Source organism: Ursus arctos, unplaced genomic scaffold (assembly GCF_023065955.2).
Source record: "Ursus arctos isolate Adak ecotype North America unplaced genomic scaffold, UrsArc2.0 scaffold_11, whole genome shotgun sequence".
NCBI classification, from domain to species: Eukaryota; Metazoa; Chordata; class Mammalia; order Carnivora; family Ursidae; genus Ursus; species Ursus arctos.
The window spans coordinates 60,312,501-60,334,941 of NW_026622775.1; the positions used below are offsets into that span (position 1 = coordinate 60,312,501).

At 37.0% G+C, this 22,441-nt stretch overlaps 1 long non-coding RNA gene across 1 annotated transcript in view; it reads left to right on the forward strand.

The window, feature by feature from the left end:
• Positions 1-17,536, forward strand: part of LOC130543357 (uncharacterized) — a 36,197-nt gene extending 18,661 nt beyond the window's left edge. The window contains exons 3-4 of the long non-coding RNA XR_008958676.1: positions 12,381-12,443; positions 15,516-17,536. This is a non-coding gene — a long non-coding RNA (uncharacterized LOC130543357). The remainder of the gene's footprint in view (positions 1-12,380; positions 12,444-15,515) is intronic.
• The last annotated feature ends 4,905 nt before the right edge of the window (positions 17,537-22,441 follow it).

Here is a 22,441-nt window from a genome sequence, read left to right on the forward strand (position 1 = left end):
AAAGACAAATAAAATCAATAGAACAGGAGAGTGAGACCTGAAATAGACCCATATAAATATAGTTAACTGGTATTTGACAAAGGAGCAAAGACAAGACAACAAAGCAAATAAAATAATTTGAACAAATGGTGTTAGAACTAGACAGACATATGCAAAAAAAAAAAAGAATTTAGACACAGTTCTTCACAGTACCTTTCACAAAAAAAAATATTAACTCAAAATGGGTCACAGACCTACATGTAAGATGCAAAATTATAAAATTCCTGGAGGATAACATAAGAGCAAATCTAGATGAATTTGGGTTTGGCAAGGACTTTGCAGATCCAACCCCAAAGATACAATCCATGAAAGAAAGAATTGATACGCTGGATTTGATTAAAATTAAAAATTACTTCTCTAGAAAAGACACTTTAAAAAATGAGAATGAATATAAGCCACAAACTGGGAGAAAATATTTGCAAAAGACACTGCTGATAAAGTTTTGTTACTGGTTGAAAGAACTCCTAAAGCTCAACAATAAGAAAACAAACAACCTGAATTAAAAATGGGCCAAAGGCCTTACAGGACACCTCACCCAAAGAGATATATGGATGGGAAATAAACATGCATTGCTGTACATCACATATCATTAGAGATATGCAAATTAAAACAACAATGAGATAACCACTGCATACCTATTAGATTGGCCAAAATCCAGAATGCTGACAACATCAAATGCTTGTAAAGATGCGAAGCAATAGAAACTCTCATTTGTTGTTGGAATGCAAAACGGTACAGTTTGATGCTTTCACACAAAACTAAACATACTCTTACCATAAGATCCAGCAATGGCGCTTCTTGGTGTTTACCCAGAGTTGAAAACACATTCACACAAAAGCTGCGCACAGATGTTTATAGTAGCTTTATTCGTAATTGCTGAAGTTGAAAGCAGCCGAGATGTCCTTCAGTAGGTGAATGGATAGATAATCTGTTACAATCTAGGCAATGGGACACTACCAGCGCTGAAGAGAAAGGAGCTATCAAGCCAGGAAAAAACAGGGAGGAACCTTGAACACACGTGACTAAGTTATAATTCCAACTACAGGACATTCCAGAAAGGGCAAAACTTTGGAAACAGTAAAAACATCAGCAGGGCTTAAGTGAGGAGAGAGGGATGAATTAGGCAGTGTGAAACATTTCTTCAGGGCAGTGAAACTATCCTGTATGGTATTATAATGGTGGAGACGTGTCATCATATATTTGTTCAAACACACAGAGTGTACAACCTCAGGGGTGAACCCTGATGTGCACTGTGGCTTTGGTTTATAATAATGTGTCCATGTAGTTTCATCAGTTGTAACAAATGCACCATGCTGGTGGGTGCTGGGATCAACAGTGAGGGAGGCTGTGTGTGTAGGTGATAGGGTAGTGGGAGATCACCACTGGCTTTTTCTTTGTTTGTTTTGGTATGAACTTAAAAATGCTCTAAAAAATAAAGCCTATTTTTTTTTAAGGATCCTTTCCTCATCTCCATTTATCTCCCTGTGAATTCCTAGTGACTATGAAACTGATGCCTCCCTAACACATGTCTGCACTGCATTTGACTTTGCTCCTAAAGATCTGCTTTTATGTCTTTTCCCTGACAAATGAGCAAACGAGAGTCTGTACCACTACCGTATCCAGTTATCTTTCTGGCTTTTTCTATAAAACTTCACTTAAACCAGCAGATCAAAAATCTTCTAAATCTTTTCTATCTTCACTAAGTCCAAATAAGCTCACTGTTTGCTTTCTGCATCCCTGAATTTCTGGGCAAATTAATTTCAAAAACCTAATAAAATGTTGGAAATTATTTAAGATAGGATAAAAGAGAGTTAAATCAATGTTAGTCCAAAACAGTCTGCTATAAAACTATTTTTTTTCAAGTAAATATTCAGATGTTTGTGGTTTTTGAAATTTTCCCATTACTTGGGTATTCATTATTCAGAATGTATTTTTACACTCTTTTGAGACTTTCAGACATTGGACCTCCAGATCTTCGGCCATTCTACTTTTTGCCTCACAGGCCTTTCTTGCCTTTTCTCTGTCATCTTTTCTAGATTCTACATCCCATTACTTATATTACTTTCTTGCCAATTCCCTTAGTGCCCTTGTCCATCTGTTGGCTCTACACGGACAAATCTATCCCATTTCTTCATTTTCAAATTCAGGCTGCTAAGGTACCGTGAGGGCAAATCATAAACTGTAATGGTGACTGGCCCCCTCTGCTCCTCTCCCTCTCAGGCCTCGAACTACCTTCTCACCCATTCATCTCTATACTCCTCCTTCATCAGCTGGGATTTCCTCTGTTCTCTCCTTATTACCAACACACCTGCGACTCCATGTCCTCTCTCCTTGCTTCCGGATCATGGTAGCAGTGGCACTTTGGCATAATTCTGATCTCTCTATTTGCACTTTGAAATCTAGTCCTTTCCCTCTTCCCAAAAGTATTATTTCACCATTTATCTGTTTTCTTTTCCCCTTACTTTTGGTTCCTCTTTTTCTACCAGCATCAGTCCCATGGCATGTAAACATTTTCAATTTGCTTTTCTGTTGAATTTAAAAAAAAAGAAAGAAAAGAAAAAGAAATCCCTTGCTGTCATGTTTAGCTAATTTATTTTGATGCAATTTCATATTTTCTAATTCATCTGACATTTATTTGGGTATCTTGTATATTCGTTATCTCAAATGCATCATTCATAGCCATTTTTCAATCCACTGAAATTTGGCTTCCCTTCACTTATTCTTTATTGTCTGTTTTCCCTACTTCTGGACAGAATGCCCCACAAGGGCAGAGGTTTTGATCTGTTCTGTTTTTTATGTATCCCAAGCACCTACAAGAGTTCCCTTTGTCTTTCTAAAGAACTTCATTTCCTGAGACAGTATAGGCCCTCAATAAATATTTTTTGAATGAGACAATGGATGTTGGACATTGAGCAAGGCCCCGAGAGTAGGGGAAGAAGCAGAGCCATCTTAACTTTCTCTTAAGATGATGGCAATATCCATGCTGCCATCTAAGGCGATATCTGTGCCTGCCATCCAATACCCATGCTGTCCAAGTACACACAGACATTTTGGTCTTTATCATCTTTTACTTCCCTTCCCCACCTGACCCTTTTTATCTCTTATTTCCTGAAACCTTTTCTTGCCTTGAGTTTCACGACCTTGCACTCTAGGTCTTTTGACCTCCAATTTTTCAGTCTTTTCAGGATTCTTTGCAAGGTTCTCTTCTGTTAATCTGTGGGTGTCAGCTTCTAAGTATTAATGCCTTCTCTTATCTTCAGGCATTAGACAGACCCTTGCATATGCACAGTCACTCCCATGGCATCAACTTTATCTAAATGCAGAGCATTCTTAAACCTAAAGCCCAGTTCTTGAACCTAAAGTTGTATCCGTACTGGTCAATCTCCCCTTCTGTCCTCCCACTGCCTACAGAATCATGTCTTTGTCCCGTGCTCCGCATTCTGTGAATTGTGACACTATCCCTTCAGTTTCCCAATTCAGAAACCATGCTGACAGCCTTAGTCTTCTTTCATATTGTCTTTCCTTTTCTAATCATTTTTCCTCCCCAGTCTATTTTAACTCCACAATAGCTTCAGACTGACAATAAAAGCAATAGATTTGTGAACAATTCTACTCAACCAATAATCTTAAACTTACCCATTATTGTGGAAATAATTGTGCTATATTATACTTCTCTGTTCCTTTGTCCCTTTCACTCAAGAGAATGTAAATCCCTTAATGATAGGAATATTCTGTTACATTCCCAGCTCCTCACACATGGCCTGATGGTCAGTGTGTCATTAAAAAGCATTTGTTGGCCAGCTGGTGATAGGTCACTCAGCTTAGAATATAGGGCAGAAGAAGGGGGAGGGCGGTACACAAGAATAATAAATGTAAAAACCTCCTTTAAAAAAAAAAAAAGCATTTGTTGGAAGGATAAGAGATTCTAGATAAATTATAATCTTTAGTGATTTAATTGTGTCAGTATGTCTGAGTTTCATAGTATTGAGTACATAATAGCTGCAAGTGTATATTGGGGCAATATTTTAAAGCTTTGTGTTGATAGAGGAAATAGGCTAGGCTTACAGATTTGAGTTTAAAGTATACTATTTGAGGGGTGCCTGGGTGGCTCAGTTGGTTAAGTGTGGGACTCTCTTGAGTTTGGCTCAGGTCATGATCTCAGGGTTGTGAGATGGAGCTCAGCAACAGTCTCTGCGCTGGGTGTGCAGCCCGCTTAAGAAAGAATCTGTCCCTCCCTCACCCACCCCTCCCCCCAAAAGAACAAAACAAAACAAAACAAAACAAATAAAATAAAATAAAATAAAAATAAAGTATACTATTTGAATACCATTTATTAGTCCAAGAAATTAATGTGTCGGGGCGCCTGGGTAGTGCAGTCGTTAAGCGTCTGCCTTCGGCTCAGGGCGTGATCCCGGTGTTCTGGGATCAAGCCCCACATCGGGCTCCTCCGCTGGGAGCCTGCTTCTTCCTCTCCCACTCCCCCTGCTGTGCTCCCTCTCTCGCTGGCTGTCTCTGTCAAATAAATAAATAAAATCTTAAAAAAAAAAAAAAGAAATTAATGTGTCAAAATTCTATGTAGAATTCTCAAATAATTACTACTACTCTTACTAAACATGGAACCTGCCCTTTGTATGCACATACATTCTAAACATTAACAGAGAGAGGGAATATGGCTGCTGACAACTAGAACAGCATGTTTAGATCCAGGGAAGATTCCCTAAGGAGATACTTGCCTTGCCAAGTTATAATTATTGGCAGTGTGTCAGCAATGTAAAGAATCTGAGAAATTCAAACTACAGCTTGGCCAAATTAATCTTAATATGCTGACGTTAGAGTTTTTAAAAACTCTATTGCAGTTGAGAAAAAGATTAACCTGGAGACAAAATTATGGCCCCTTAACATTTTGTTTTTCAACACATTGTTAAGTGAATAGATCTTAATTTTAGGGTAGTTTAAGGTTCATGGAAAAGGTGAGCAGAAAGTAGAGAGTTCTCATGTGCCTTCCCCTCTCCCCACGCTTGCACCCTCCCCCCCCATCTAGCCTGCACATTTCCGTTATTATTATCTTGTATTAATGTGGTACATTTGTTACAATTAATGATCCTATATTGATATGTTATTATTAACTAAAGGCCATAGTCTCTGCTGGGCTCATTCTTTGTGTGGAACAATTCCATGTGTTTTGACAAATGTATGTCATACACCCACCATTATAATATCATAGAGACTCGTCTCATTGCCTTAAAAATCTCCCATGCCCCACTTATTGATTCCTCCCCTGACTCTGCCCAAATGCCTGGAACCCATTGCATCTCTAAAGTTTGCGTTTTCCAGAATGTCATGTTTTTGGGATCATACAATGTGTAGACTTATCAAACTGGCTTCTTTCATGTAGTAATAGGTGTTAACACACTTTCAGGGAATGCTTTCAATGTACAAAGCATTCAGCTAGATGCTGAAGAAATAAGAATTTCTCCATATAGGGGCGCCTGGGTGGCACAGCGGTTAAGCGTCTGCCTTCGGCTCAGGGCGTGATCCCGGCATTATGGGATTGAGCCCCACATCAGGCTCCTCCGCTATGAGCCTGCTTCTTCCTCTCCCACTCCCCCTGCTTGTGTTCCCTCTCTTGCTGGCTGTCTCTATCTCTGTCGAATAAATAAATAAAATCTTTAAAAAAAAAAGAATTTCTCCATATAATGAACTCATGATCTAACAGGACAAGCATATATGTAAATGAATAAAATACAATAGATGGGGATAAAGTACAGGAGTCTTATTAAAAATGCATAAAGGTACAGGTGCCTGGGTGGCTCGGCCAGTAACTGTCGACTCTTAATTTCAACTCAGGTATTGATCTCAGGGTTATGTGGTTCAAGCCCCACATAAAAAATATATATATGTATCATATTAGGAAAAAAAACAGACTATGTATAGATGGGGGCAAATGGAAGGCAATTTAGTTAAGCTTCCCAGAGGAAGTGATTTCTTAGCTGTGTTCTGAGAGATGGGTAAGGTTTTGCCAGAACAAAGGAGTGATCTTTTTTGAGTTTCTTTGTTTTCCTAATTGCTGAAGCCATTTACACTAAATACATTTCATATATGACCACTTGAAAACCACCCCCTTCCATATATTTTTTATGTGATACAGGATTATACTGGTAATATAATCTGGGCACACCACAAATAGATATGTGAGCACATTTTAAAAGAGCTGCTATTCATAGGGGGGAAATGATGTTACGGCCCAATCTGCTTGTCCTTTGAGTTGTTCTTTTGTCAGCAATAATAAATTTGTGACCAATATGGCTGGAATTAAGGGTGTTGTCAGGGACTGTAAAAGAAAGTCATCTGTCACGCACTGAAACTAAACACATGACCTTCAGTTCTAGGCTGGAATAAACTATCAGGATGGTTTACTTGTTCAAACATAAATATATGCACATATATATATACAATATTTGTCTGAAAATCTTGTTGATTTTTCCTTTAGGCAAATTTCTATTCTGATAAAATGAGTATATTAAAATGATTCGAGATTATTTGAGGCTTTTTTTAAATTTCCATGCCCTTTTAGAATTTTGAGGTATTTATAATTATAAATGAATCAGATAAAAAACACTCAATAAATTTTTTTTGGATGAAAGCATAACTACGAGGTTTATCATCCAGAGAATGAAATATGTGAAACTAAGTATCGTGTTGAGATATTTAAAAAAATTTTTTTAATGTTTTCCCTAATTGCTTATTCATCCCCTATAAATTAGACCATATAGTCTGGATCACTGCAAATAACTTTGAAAGCATGAGGGGGTCTTATCATCAACCTATTACCTTGGGTAATTGAAGTAATAACTCTTTGGGTTATTGGGCACAGTAATCGCATTCACAGGTGATGGGCAGAGCTTTAATTGGCTATTTGCCTCAGATCTTCTGAAAGACTCAACCTTTAGTCATGCTTTAAATAAAAAGAAATACAGAGTGGCTCAAGTCATTTCCTGTACTTAAAACATTTGGCAAAAATGAGTTCCAGGGTTGTTAAAACTGATGTGTTCAATTTTGGCAGCTTCTTTTGTCCTCAGGGTACATTGTAACATCTGCTATTCCATAGTACATATGCTAATCAGGAGAGGCCTTGGTGTACAATTGTGTTTTTTTTCAATCCTTAAATACGTATGAAAAAGAAAACCCATACCGGCCTCTTAGAGTGAGCAATATTGTAAAATTATTTTTGTGGCCAAGTTTGGGGGGAAAAAAACCCCACATTTCTCTCTTCATTTAAATCCAAAACATATGAATTGAACACTTACAGAATAAAATGACTTTTTTAAATCCACTCGAAGACCTTCATAAAATAAAGAAATACACTTCCTGAATCGCAATATTGAAGAAGTCTTGAAGGATAGCAGAATATGCCATCCCAAAATACGCCCCTTTGGCACAAGGATTATTTTGAGCTGAAGGCGATTGAGAACAAGTAGACATAAGAAAAACTCTGTGTCCTTTATTTGCCTAAAAATGGGACATAAATTTATAAAGGAGTCCCCTTTTTCCCTCTCTACCGGGAAGAACAGAAGTTAACCACTGAAGACAGCTCTAGAACCTTGTCAGCCCAGAGGCAGCACCAGAAGCATACGCGTAACAAACTTTGCAATCCCCAGACCTTTTCTCTTACTACTTTCCCATATATTTGCTTTGCCACAATTTGCTACCCCTAGAAGTTCAGTCTTTTCCCTGTCTTGACACTTCTCTACAAAATGACTATTCTTTTGTTAAGACACTGTATAAACCCCGTTCTAACTACCTCTGTAAGTTACTCATCGCTGGGTGCTCCCAAGTGTATGTACAATGCACGTGACCATAAACTTCTCCTTCTTCTCTTGTTAATTTCTCCTTGTCAGACCAATTTACGGGGCCCCAGACAATAAACCTAAAATAGATAGAGGGAAAAGAAATTTTTTTTCTTCTCTTACTCTCCTTAACTCCCACTGACATGCACGGAGTAACAGTTCTTGTGAAATTTCTCCCCAATCTTGGGCATTTCATGGTATCTCTTGCTCAGAAAGAGAGGTCTCACAAGGCACAAGGTACAGTGAACATTTGTGCAGCTTTCTGTAATTATAAAACAACAGCTCCTCCAGTCTCAGTGAGCTACATGTTGAAGAAAAATTATAAGCCATTCTCTTGGGGTTTGGTTTTTTTTTTTTTAAAGATTTTATTTATTTATTTGACAGAAAGAGAAAGAGAGCGAGCACGCACAAGCAGGGAGAGCAGCAGGCCGAGGGAGGCGGGGGGAAGCAGGCTCACCGCTGAGCAGGGAGCCAGAGGCGTGGCTCGATCCCAGGACCCTAATATCATGACCCGACCCCAAGGCAGATGTAAGGCAGCCATTCACGTGCCCCAAGCCATTCTCTTTTTAATAAAAAGTCTTAGGGTTTAGGGGCACCTGGGTGGCTTAGTTGGTTAAGCCTCTGCCTTTGGCTCAGATCATGATCCCAGGGTCCTGCGATCGAGTCCCGGGTAGGGCTCCCTGCTCAGCCGTGAGCCTGCTTCTTGCTTTGCCTCTCCCTCTGCTCAGCAGGGAGCCTGCTTCTCCCTCGCCCTCTGCCCTTCCCCCCAGTCTGTGCTCTCTCTTTCTGTCTCTCTCTCAAATGAATAAATAAAATCTTTAAAAAAAAAAAAGTCTCAGGGTTTAAAAAGCAACTTCTCTCATACCCTAGGAAACAAGTAGGCATTGGTAAGCCAAGCATCCCACAGTGTGCACACACATGTGTGTTATATGAATTGAACTTCATAAGTAAGATTTCGGATGCATAGTTTGTTATAGTTCATTTATGTATATATGTATATTAAACAGTCACACAGTGTTTTAAAATAAATTTCATTTTTTCAAACAGTTTTAGATTTACGGGAAGATGGTGATAGTACAGAGGGTTTCCCTATACCTTGCACCCAGTTTCCCCTATTATTAACACCTTACATTAGTATGGTACATTTGTTAAAGCCAATGTGCCAATACTGTCCATAGTTATTCATAAAGTCTCTATGTTATGCAGATTGTTTTAGCTTTTAACCTGATGACCTTTTTCTGTTCCAGGATCTCATCTAAGACATTATACTACTTTTAATTGTCATGTCTGTTTAGGCTTCTCTTGGCTGTGACACTGTCTTCGAATTTCCCTGTTTTTGATGACTGTGACAGTTTTTGAGGAGTACTAGTGAGGTGTTTTGCATATTTTGTTCATCGATCATGCTCTTAAAAACTTACTTAGGCCACAGCCAACAGGTAAATTTCCCTTTGTCTATGTTTAGAGATGCAAAATAGTCACTCCTAATTTCCTTAAGTGAACTCAATGTCTCCATTGCCAGACCTCATCAACAAAAAGCTTCCTTGGTATAAAAGTCTAGATATTTTCCCAAGATTCCTGCTGTATGAAACAATACTCTCACATTTGGTGGGGGCCCTCTTCTTAAAATACATTCACTGTAGGTGTATCTGTAAACTGTGAAGGCACTGCTGTGACAATCTGAGTGACGATTGAGACAATGATGAGCATTTCAGTTGTTCACATTCAGGTATAATCAGTGCTAATCTGAAAAGAAAGCATGGCTCTTCGGGGGTTCTCTCATCTGATCGAAACACAGCCTTGTAATCAGTCGGAGGAATCGTAGTGTGGGTGTATATATGTATGCGGTGTCGTGTGTGTGCCTGTGTATGTGTTTCCAGCAGAGTACTTACACTCATTCAACAAATAGTTACTGAGCCCTAATAATATGTCAGGCATGGGGCTTTTGCACAGATGACTTAGTTCACGAGCCACTGACCTGTCTTATCCTGTGAGTAATTTCTCTTTTCCCTAACTGAATCTTCCTATAAACCCTTGAAGATCAAATCTTAAAGAAACCGAATTCAATTGACTTTACATTATAAACAAGTTAGATCAGATGTAAATGTTTTTAAACTGTAAGTGAAAGAAGTAAACCCTATAGTAAGCTAGCTTTGTACCCAGACAATGGTTTGACATGTATGAAGGAAGGCAAAACCTTGTGATCACAAATGTAAACTATTAAACTGGGAACAAAGATTGCATATTAGGTGGGATTACTACATTTTCTTCCTTATTTCCAAGTCATTTGTTTTTCAAATATTTTGTAAAGCAAGATTTGTTTTTAATTTTGTAAGTCAGCCAATATTTTTAGTTCCATGGATTTGGCAGGTAGTGATATCCTATGTAGTCAATGAACACTGTATACTAATAAAAAGGACAAAATTGAAGGATTCATTTCTGCATATAAGTGTTTTTTAAAAAATTTTTATTCTTACTATGACATTGTTTCAATTATTTTGAAAATTCCAAGAGTTAATTTATTAGTTTTTATGCCTTTTAATAGATATAAAAATCAGTTATTGAAGTATAGCATTAGAAATAGGCCTTATAAGATATCCTACTCAATAAAAGATAATATATATCTTGAGTGCATGGAAAGCAAACTGGAAAATTTGCTGTTTTCTTGAGTTTCTTTGTTTCTTATGTTTTAAAAAAAAAAATGTATCATGTGCTCCAAGGCCAATTATTTGCAGGAGTCTTGGAAAGAATATAATTTAAATATACAATGTCAACATAAAATACAAAAAAAATTAGCTTTTGATTTTGGAAGTATTTTAAAATTAAAATAAGTAGTTTCTGCGGAGGTCCAACAGTTTTTTTGTTTTTCTAAATTGGAAATGTTGTGGCATCTTGTGTAGCATGAATCTTAAATTAGATCCTGCTTATTTTGAAGTGTTTCTAAGATACAAAATCATTAATAGGTTAGAAACTTAAATAGAAGGTTATAAATTAAGTGTTCTGCGGAATTGGGTGTAAGGAAAGGGAAAGCTCCAGTCTTCTGCTTGCCATTCTTGTGGTATTTTTCCTTCTTATGGGAAAAGGAAATTTTTAAAAATTATATATACAAATTATATGTGTGTATACATAATTGACATGCAATGTTACATTAGTTTCAGGTATACAACATAGTGATTCACACCTCTATTACCTTATGCTGTGTTCACCACAAGGGCAGCTAGCATCTGTCACCAGGAAACACTGTTATAAATACCCTTGAGCATAACCCCTTTGCAGTACCTCTCATTCTTCTGTGGAAGAGGGAATATTGATACATTTATGTGCTCAGTGTTTAAGTATGATATGCAAAACTTTTCCTCATCTTTTATTATAAGATATCTGCATATATGTGTTAAGGAAGGACACATGTATTTGTAGATTCCTGTGATTGAAGTTCTTTTGTTCAGGGACTAGGCCAGCTCATTCTAATCCTCCCTGAAATACTTACGGAGAAATCTGTACCTCTTTTTCATGATTCACCTAAGACTTTATCCCACACAAGAGCTGATTATATTAAGCCCTAAGGAGACTGTGAGTAATTTCCTTTTCATCTAGTACACATTTGCCACTCTGTCTCCTAAGAAAGTAGTTAAAAGTTCAGAACATTCATTTTTCTGGAGTAGAGAGTCAAGAAATTCTCCAAAGTTATTTTTCTGCAGGTTGTCCCACCAAAGCCCTCAAAATTATCCACTCTCCAACCTGAGCAAGAAATGTCAGTTTAGGATGTAACACTCTTCAGACAGTTAAATTTTCCACTTCAAACTGAAGGCTGGAAACATTGTGGATAAAATATCAATAGCCATAGAGCACCGCACTGACACATATGTAATAAGAAGTGAATGAGCATGTAAAACCCCTTGACCAGTTTTCCATACCATGAAAGTACTATCTCACTGAGATTACAGAATGAAAGTGCAGTCTAACTCAGAGATGGGACCTTCCCCTCACATTGGGCAACTCCCAGTAAGTAGCAACTATGTTTCTTGAGCTCAGACAACCAAAGAAAAGAAAGAAAGAAAGAAAGAAAGAAAGAAAGAAAGAAAGAGAAAAAGAAAAGAAGAAGAAAGGAAGAAAGAAAAAGGAAGGAAGGAAGGAAGGAAGGAAGGAAGGAAGGAAGGAAGGGAAAGAAAGAAAGAGAAAGAAAGAAAGAAAGAAAGAAAGAAAGAGAAAAAGAAAAGAAGAAAGGAAGAAAGAAAAAGGAAGGAAGGAAGGAAGGAAGGAAGGAAGGAAGGAAGGAAGGAAGAAAGAAAGAAAGAAAGAAAGAAAGAAAGAAAGAAAGAAAGAAAGAAAGAAAGAAAGAAATCTTTCTTTCTGGTGCCAGCAAATTCTGACCTTGGCCCTAAATGATTAGGCAGAGTGTTATTAAAGAGTAGCTTATTGTAGGAGTTTGCTAGAGTTGCCATAGCAAAATGCCATGAACCATGTGGTTTAAAACACCCCATGTTTATTGTTTCACAGTTCTGGAGGCGTGAAGTCTGAAATCGAGTGGTGGGCAGGCCATGCTCCTTCTGGAAACTGAAGGTGAATCTTTCCTTGTCTCATCGTAGCTTCTGGTGGTTTGCTGGTAATCTTTGGTGTTCCTTGATTTACAGCTGTATAACTTTAATCTCTGCTTTTGTGACCACGTGGCATTCTCCCTGTGTGTCTCTGTCTTCTCACAGCCATCTTCTTAAAAAGACAGCAGTCGTACTGGATTAGGAGTCCACCCTGCTCTAGCAGGACTTCATGTGAACTTAACTAATTATATCTGTGGGACCCTATTCCTGAATAAGGTCACATTTGGAGGTACAGACAGAACCTCGGCATTTTTTTTTTTTTTGGTGGAGTGGGCATAGAGACCCAGTTTAACCCATAACACTCTCTTATTTTGTCAATTGTACATGGCATGGCCATGATTTGCTCTGAAGACTAGAGTCACATTTACAATGATAATGTTCGTTCAGAAAATCTGAGCAGGCAATGTCTGGAGATACCAACAAGAGAGGCTTCCTATCCTTAAGAAGATTAGAATCTAGTCGAGGAAACAGACTATTTACAGTTGTGATAATTCCTATAATAGCAATGGGGACAAAGTGCTGTGAGAGCAGTTGATGAAGTTATACATTTTTCTTGGCTGGAAGTGATTTTTTTGTCCTTTTTTTAATCTTTTAATGTTGTTGTCTAAGTTTTTTACAATGAGCATTTGTAAGTTCAAGAAGATATTACAGCAAAGGGGATAGATAAAGGAATATGGTTCAAGGCAAGTAAGATATTTACCAAACTCAAGTTATCCACCACTGTGGAGGGAGATGATGTGGACATTCCATTCTGTACAAGAACATTCATCCTTTCATTCAACAAATACCTAATGAATATAGTAGTTCCCCCTTATCCTTAAGGAATATGTTCCAAGACCCCCAGTGGATGCCTGAAATGCAGGAAAATACCAAACTCTGTATATGCTATGTTTTTTTCCCTATACATACATGCCTGTTATAAAGTTTAATTTATAAATTAGGCACAGAAAGAGATTTACAAGGATAATAGTAAAACAGAACAATTGTAAAAAATATGTAATAAATATTACTGTAGATCTTAACAACTTTAGCATAAAATCTTTTTTATCCTTATCAAGAACTTTCACCTTTTCACTTGAAAAAAGCACTTTATAGCTTCTCCTTGGTATATCCGAATTACCAGCATCATTACTCTTGCGCTTCGAGGCCATTATGAACTAAAATAAGCGTTACTTGAAAATAAACCCTGCAATAGCATGACACTCAATCTCATAACCGAGATGGCTACTAAGAGACTAACGGGCAGGTAGCATTTATATGGTGGGTACGCTGGACAGAGGGATGATTCACGTCCTGTGTTGGATGGAGTGGGCAGGTGTGAGCTCTCAGAATGACGTGCAATTTAAAACTTACGAATTGTTTATTTCTGGAATTTTTCATTTAATATTTTCAGACTGCAATTGATCACAGGTAACCGAAACCATGAAAGGTGAAACAGAAGATAAGGGGGAGACTACAACCCCTGCCAGGCACTATTCCAGGCACTAAAGAAATAATGTTGAACATGATAGATTATATTCTTGCTTTCAACAAGTGTATGGTTTAGTGGGGAAGTAGACCAAAAAAAACAAATAGTGAGATACAAATAAATTAAACCATTACACTTTGTAATGAAGACGACAAACTGGGGGTAAGAAAGCAAGAAAAAAATCTCTGTTAGGAGGGAATACTTAAGCTCTAAATCCTAAAGGATGAGAAGGTGTTGACCATGCAAAGAGTGGGAGAGTTTTGAATGGGAATTTTGTTGGACTCAGTAAAAATTGGAAAGACTAGGTGCTTGAACAAGTCTCAGAGAAGTGATCTACATTTATAAGTTATCTTAAAAAGGGGGAAATGGAGTGGATAGTGAAGGTCAAGTACAACAACTTGTGAAACCCTTTACAGAAGTGTCAGGTATAGGCAGAGGAAATAAAAGGGGAACTTCAGAGAAGCAAATAGAAGAGATTGAGGAAAGGTGAAAAGAGAGGACAGTGTGTTGTCAATAATGCTGAAATACAGAGAGTTCTTGAAAGGATGCTGACAATGGTGCTAGGAGAATATCAGGTTATATGTCTATACTTTTTTTTTTAAAAGATTTTATTTATTTATTTGACAGAGATAGAGACAGCGAGAGAGGGAACACAAGCAGGGGGAGTGGGAGAGGAAGAAGCAGGCTCATAGCGGAGGAGCCTGATGTGGGGCTCGATCCCACAACGCCGGGATCACGCCCTGAGCCGAAGGCAGACGCTTAACCGCTGTGCCACCCAGGCGCCCCTATTTGTCTATACTTACATATAAATATATACAAATGTGCAAGTGTGTATACCTCTTCAGCAATTCTGCTATGCATGTATCTTAAATAATCAGAAATGTGTGCAAAGGTGTCTGTACTAAGAACTCATTTTCAGTGAGCTTTATAATGAAAAATAGAAGCAACCCCAAAATCCAATGATAGAAAATTGGTTTAATAAATTGTCATGTATCTGTATGATGGAATAGTATGCAACTGTTAAAAAGTATATAATATAGTAGCAAGTCTCAAAGTTTGGGTCTCAAGACTCTTTTACCATCTTCAACATTATGGAGCACTCCAGGGAGCTTCTATTTTTGTGAGTTATACCTATCTATTCAATCAAACTTACTATGCAAATGGTATAGTTCAACTCTGGTTCTTCTTTATGGCGCACTGGGACCAAGGCCACCACACAAAGCAATGGCTTCTTGCACATGCAGACAAGCACAGAAACATACTAACATATGCTTCCTAGAATGAGAAGGAAGAAAATAAATACAAAGGTTAAAAACATTTCCTATATGACTTACCACCAAAAGTTGACTCTTGAGAATTCCAAGCAGATTGTATGATAGTTCAGCTGCCTCTACACTTGAAAATCAAAATCTAGAACAATACACTGTCTTTTCTTCTAGAAGTCATCAAGGTGGTTCTGAGGAATGTATAAGTAAGTGTCTATGTGAGAACCTATTTCTGAATAAGGACAAATTGTAATGAACTCCATGTGTTTGCTACGTTATTATGGTATCCCTGTTTCTTGTTCAGCAACAGCTTAAACAGGCTCTGCAGGATGCTCAGAAAATGGTTTCATGGGTGTAGCTACAGGCTCAACAGGAATGCAGAGAAAAGAACTAACAGGCCCTGCTGGTTTCTCAGAAGCAGCGCTGTATACTGCAAGAGGCCTTCATTAGGAGAAATGCACCTCCAAGCCAATCAGCTACCTGGCGTGTCAAACCTGCTTCCAGCTCACCCCTCTACTTGTTAAGATGTAATCAAATAGTCTTAGTGCTATAAGGAATCTTCCTGCAATAAACTCATCATTCTAATGCAATCATCTCGTAAGACTCCTCATCCAATGCTTGAATCCTTGGGCAGCATTCCTCATTATTATTGACCAGGCTCCGTTTAACATCTTCAGGATTGTAAAACTAGCTACCCGAGGCAACCCTTTATTGAACAGCTCAAAATGTTTTCATTTCAGCAGCAAAGTATTTTCAAAAGTGGAAAAAGACCTACTGTTCTAATTTTATCCCCTGGGATGGCATAGACCGACCCTGCTCCCTCTTCTTCATGGACGTCTTCAAATCCTTGGAAGTCACCATAACACGTTGCCTAAGTATTCTTGTTCTCATCACAGGCATTTAGGGTTTGTTCATCACAACGTTTCCACGCTCTTTGCAGGCCTAGCCATTTTTCTCTGCTCATATTTTGAATTAAACAATTTCCCAGATGCCAACAGGACATTTTCACAATATGTGCTATGTATTGTAATGCTCTGTGCGTTCCTGTGGTGCTTAAAGCTAAATGAAAGTTTCCAGTGCTTTGCAGATACAGTATCTTACCTCTTTCTCTGTATTGCACAGCTGAAAAATACTTATTAACTCAATATTTGAATTTTATTCCTAGTCCTGTGAAATCTAACAGTTGATGCAACGTAACAACCCAAAGATCCTTTTGGATTTCAATTTTTTCATGCAAAAACGTGTTTATCTTAATCAGCTTACGGGAAATGTGTTTTTCTTTGTATTTGAAAATGGTGGCGCTGAAGGAATGCTCCATCCATTCACACAGGAAAAGCTAGGCTGTAGGCTAAGAGCAGGTGCCGGCTCAGATTTCTTGTTACCCTTGCCTTACTGGTACCTAAATACTTTGAATGTTACCCACTCCTGCATTTCGATATGTGTCAAAGAGATTAAACATAGATTGAGGGATAGATTTAATAGAAAACATCACTATGATGCCCATATGTGCTCTCCTCTAAAATGCTGAAGAAAATAAACTTACAAATGCTGTATTTATGGAGAAATTCTTCTAACTAGCCAATTTCTCCATGTTTTAAATGATGAGAGTTACAGAAGTTAAATGTCAATCCCACCTTCGGGAGTGTATCTATTTGATTTTTTTAAAAAAGTTAATCTCTTCCAAGCAAAACGTATTGTTTGTAATGTTTAGTTCTTTCCATGTGGCTTGCTCAAAATGTAAAATAATGCATTGTTCTCAGCTAAAAATGTTCTCTGTGACTATCTTCTTTCAATCTTTGCCCTTCATGCAGTTTTGAATCCGGATACATAATTTTCCTGCCAGAAGTTCGTGCTTACTTCTCATTGGTTTTCATTTCCTGTTGCCTTCTGAGCTCCACAGAGAAGGTGCTCTATCTACTCTCTAAGACGTGCGGCTTTCCCGGGCAGATTGTTTATTTAATGAAAAAGATAGAGGAGAGGTCCACTCTTTTTGTTTGGAGTTATATAAATATTTTTAAAAGGGAAGATTTCCTCATTTATTCCACTTTAGCCTTCCTGTTCAGGGAGGGTTTTAAATGCACGTTTCATCAGTCTAAGATGACAACTCAAGTTACAGTTCTGAAATTGTACCAAATATATTCAAGACATTGGAAATAAGAAAGGTAAAATGGAATAGCAATTCTGAATTTCTCTCCACATATACTATAAAGGCAGGATTATCACATATGTACATATTTAAAACCAGTTTATCATTATAAACCCAATGATAAAAACAGCAGACATAGTGCTATAATAATAGTTGAATTTAGATGAAATTATCAAAGAAAAGACTCATACATTATTGTTTTATGTATTGAGTATTATAGTCTTATTCTCTTTTACTTCAGTCTTCCTTCTATGGAGTTTGCTTACCAAGTGGTATTTGAAGTTCAAAAATTCTTAAAAAGGTACTGTAATAGAAGAATACTTTCAATCAGAAACAATTTATTTTTTATTCCTTTGACATTATCTTGTGATTTAAGTTTAATGAATATAAAACTCACATAACACTATTAATAAACCTTGAAACATCTTAACACGATTGCAAACACAATTAGCTCTTAATAGGTAACTAGGACAGCACACATGGTACTACACAGAGAAAAGAAACAGCAATGATTAAAGTAACATTAAGAATAACACTTTAAATATTTGCTACAATAAATATTTGGATATAGATTTCTATAAACATATTGCCTATTACATAGAACATACACTATGTATAATGTTTATAATACATATAATTGTATTTTAATACATAATTTTTAAAATGCATAACACATAACATCTTATATTTAATGTAATAAAATCACCCGATAGTATTTTGCGTTTGGTATGTTTCAGGACCCATTTTATAGGCTTTACATATAATCTCTTTAATGTTTGTGCCTCTCATTGAGGTAGGTCCTACTTTACCTCCATTTTATATATGAGGAGACAAGAGAAAAGCTGTTAAGTAACGCATTCACAGCAACAGAGATAATAAATGGCATGGGTGAGGCAGAGCCTTACTTTTACTGGACCCCCATGCTTGTATATAACTCCATTATGTTTTTAAAAATGAAGTGAGCAGAAGTATTATCCTTACTTCACAATTTGCCATGTGATTTTGATATTTGTATTAGATTTACCCTAAAAACTGGATTTAGCTTAGTACAATATTGGGATGATTTTGTTATTCCAGAGCTCAGGACTTGCTGAGTGACCAGCACTAACTGGACTGGGATTTTTTTTTTTATCTGCTGGGGCTAACCTATAAAGCAAATAATTGTGTAGACAGAGGCAGCAACTCATGTTAAAAACTGGAGCAAAGGATATTTTGAAAGATTGTTTTGACAGGATTTTCTTTGTCCCTCTTAAAAAGTTAATATATGATGTTATTAGAAATGACTTAACAGGGGCGCCTGGGTAGCGCAGTCGTTAAGCGTCTGCCTTTGGCTCAGGGCGTAATCCTGCTCTGTGGGATCAAGCCCCATATCAGGCTCCTCCGCTATGAGCCTGCTTCTTCCTCTCCCACTCCCCCTGCTTGTGTTCTCTCTCTGGCTGGCTGTCTCTCTGTCAAATAAATAAATAAATAAATCTTAAAAAAAAAAAAAAAAGAAATGACTTAACAACAATAACAAAACTTGTTCTAAATCGTATTTTTTAAGAGACTCGACTCCGTGAAACAAACTGAGGGTTGCTGGAGGGGAGGTGGGTGGGGGTATGGGGTAACTGGGTGATGGGCATTAAGGAGGGCACGTGATGTGAGGAGCACTGGGTTTTATATGCAACTGATGAATCACTGAACACTATTTCTGAAACTAATGATGTACTATGCGTTGGCTAGTTGAATTTAAATTAAAAAAATAAATAAATCATATTTATTATAATGTATGTTACTATTACTAGCCACGAGAAGAAAAACATCCAGAAGAAAATAAAAATAATAATCAAGCAGAAGTTGTAAAATGCGATGAGTGTTAGTGCAATAGCTATCAATGGATATTATGTCTTCTTTATTGAAAATTCTCTACAGGCACTGAGGGTAAAATCCTTTGATAATAAACTTGAAACTTGTATGAAAGAATAGATACTAAACCATTATGCAAAATCCCCAACAGTTAATTACCAAACTACATTTACTTTACAAAGCTAGCAACAAGGAACTTTGAGGCACCACTGTAGGGAAAAAGAGTAAGTAAGCATGGACACTGAATCCTGAGAGGTATTCAGTCCTTACAAAATTAAATCTGGTTTCTAAGTTTAATATGATTATTACTCTAGATGCCTAATATATGCCTAATATGACTATAGTAGTAGTATAAATACCACTTAGACAATATTTTTATTACCTGATGAAACTTTAACATACTTTTTCATTTCTGATAAATGTAATTTAATTTGGAATTTTTAAGAGAATAAAGACTTGTATCCTTTTCTACCAGTTTTGTCTTTTGGGTGTAAAAGTTTGATAGTAGCCTAGAGGTGTGTTGGCTGGGCAATTTTATGCTATTGAGGTCTGAAATTCACTAATGCTTTTTCATTTTAAAGGGTGAATAGTTATAGATCGGTTAGTGATATTTTTTTCTCAGACCATTTTTACACTATGTTAACCATTCTAGAATAAAAATAGTGAAATAAAACCACCAAAATGACTATACTAGCTCAACATCATTGAAGAAAATAAGGCAAAATTAGCATACAATTCTTACTTAACTCATGATATCCATAAATACAGATGACTTTAAGGAGAAAGAAACATATTCAAATCACAGTGACACAGCAGAGAAAAAGAAATGTCACAGATTTGATATTATGTTTGGGACACATCATGTTTCCTTTAACTAATAATCAGAGCATGTCAAGTGTTTCACCACAGCTTCTCGAAGTTGACAATGACCTTTAAGATTTGTCGGGCATGGTACATGATTTTCTTGTTTGGAGCTGCACTGGTTTTGTTTCTCAGTGGAGCACATTAATTATTCTGTTACTCTTTTTATTTAGAATTTTGGATATTATTTCTAGAAGAGTCACAGTTTGAAATACCTCAAAATCTTTTAACTCAGAAAGATAAAAGGAAGTTGCTTTAACTTAATCTGAAATGCAAGGTAGAGAATTAGAATAGTCACTGGAAGTTCATGGTTAAATAAATTTAACTGTGGTGAAATCTGTCACAGTGAGGGGCACCCAGGTGGCTCACTCAGTTAAGCGTCTGCCTTCGGCTCAGGTCATGATCCCATGGTCCTGGGAACCAGTCCAGCATCCCAGCTCCTTGCTCAGTGGGAGCCTGCTTCTCCCTCTGTCTGTTGCTCCCCCTGCTTGTGCTCTCTCTCTGTGACAAATACATAAATAAAACCTTAGAAAAAAAAATTTGTCACAGCGAGAAATAATTTCATCTGGTTTTCAATGCTTTAACACTTAGTTCTGTTTCTTGAATAATAAGAATCAGACTCAGATTTTAAAGGAACTTAAAATGTCATCAACTTTGAGGGACTATGTATATTTTATTACTGCTTGAATGTTTCTCCTTTCCTCTTGAAGGCTGGTTGTTTTGGCACAGATATTAGCTATGATATTTAGCTATGAAGGGCTGATATTGATTCTAAATCATGGAATCTGTTTTTCTACTTGCTTTAATCTTTTCAGGGAGTTCAATCAGCTAGAAACTTGGTACAGATTACCACTAGAAAACTGAGTACATGGTTATTGTCAATGGTGAGAGAGATTATTTTCTGAATAGATGTATATAAACAAAGGATAGACTTCCATTTTATTTTTACAATTGCTTTAAAAATAAATTCAAATGGATTTACTAGAGGTTTTGCTTATTTAAAAAAAAATGAGTTTCAAACTGCAGCTACCCGAATTTACTTACTTCCTAATCTTCCCCCTATGGCAAAAATTCACTTGGAATTTCAGTCAAATCTATGAGACACGTATAGCAATTTTGTGCAATCAGGCAAATCCATTAAGTACAACTTATTAACATTAATCATTTTAATAACAATGGTTCAAAAGCCATGGTTCTACACAAAACTTGATTTGTATCAGAGAAAATGCAGTAGAAAGACTAAATGAACTAAAATAAACTCGGCTTCTCTATGGTATTTTCTCTTATAAAATATTTATATGACAAGGATAAACACTGGTGAGGAAACAATTGAAATAGATAACAGTGTTCTGTGAATCTAGTGATTATAAAGGAAGGCAACTGATAAAGGGAATGTGTTTATGTATCTTCAAGACAGTCACCACATTTTCACCTCAGACCTGATTGTTTTTTCATCATTATGTTCTATCGAAAAGCAGTACAACTCAATTTCGCTTTATAATTTCACTTTGCAAGACAATGCCCCAAATATATGACATTCGCTTAATTAGAATATTAAAAGTTAAGCTTCAAAAGTCAAACTGCAAGCAGTGAATGTATCCACTGCGGGGGAAATAGTAAAAACCAAAATCTTCAGCAGCGCAGAAAACCCCTCCACGAAGGTAGTACAGAAATAAACCAATTTTGTTGTTGAGTAAGTATTAAATCGGAATGTGATAGGAATCCCGGCATCTGCAAAGGGACTGCAAAGACAGAAAGGAAGCTTACCCCCTCCACAGACAAGCAGATCCAACCCATTACCTACATGTTTTCAGTATAAACAATCATTAGTCCTTAACTAAGAGGACTTGATAACACCTTCTGCCACACACACAGTTCATCTGAACTTTATCTTGGTACCTGGGGGAACCCCCTCCGTTGGCTTTATCTAAGAGAAACACACTTCCAATAAATATGAGCGAGGCTCAAGGGTGTTTTTCTCTCGCAGGTCGAGAGACAAAGGGTGGTATCTCACTCCATAGGTGCAAGATGGCTCTGAAGCCCTAGTCAAAGGTTTATATACATCTGAAGAAGGCAGAGAAAGAAATTACGAACAAGAGGGAGCCCGGGAGAAGTGTTTTCCTTTTTTTCAACAGGGAGAATTAAGCTCTTATTAATTTATATTTGCCCTTTTGCCTCCCACAGGGATATAGAAATAGTATTGTTTCATTATCACTTCCCTTTTTTTTTTTTTAATCATCTGAAGAGCTTTCCATAGGTACTACCTATTTTCGAAACAGCGTCATTGAGGTATAACTGACAATAACCACGGCACATATTGAAAGTGTGCAATTTGATATTTTGGCATATGCACGCACCTGTGAAATCACGTCACAATT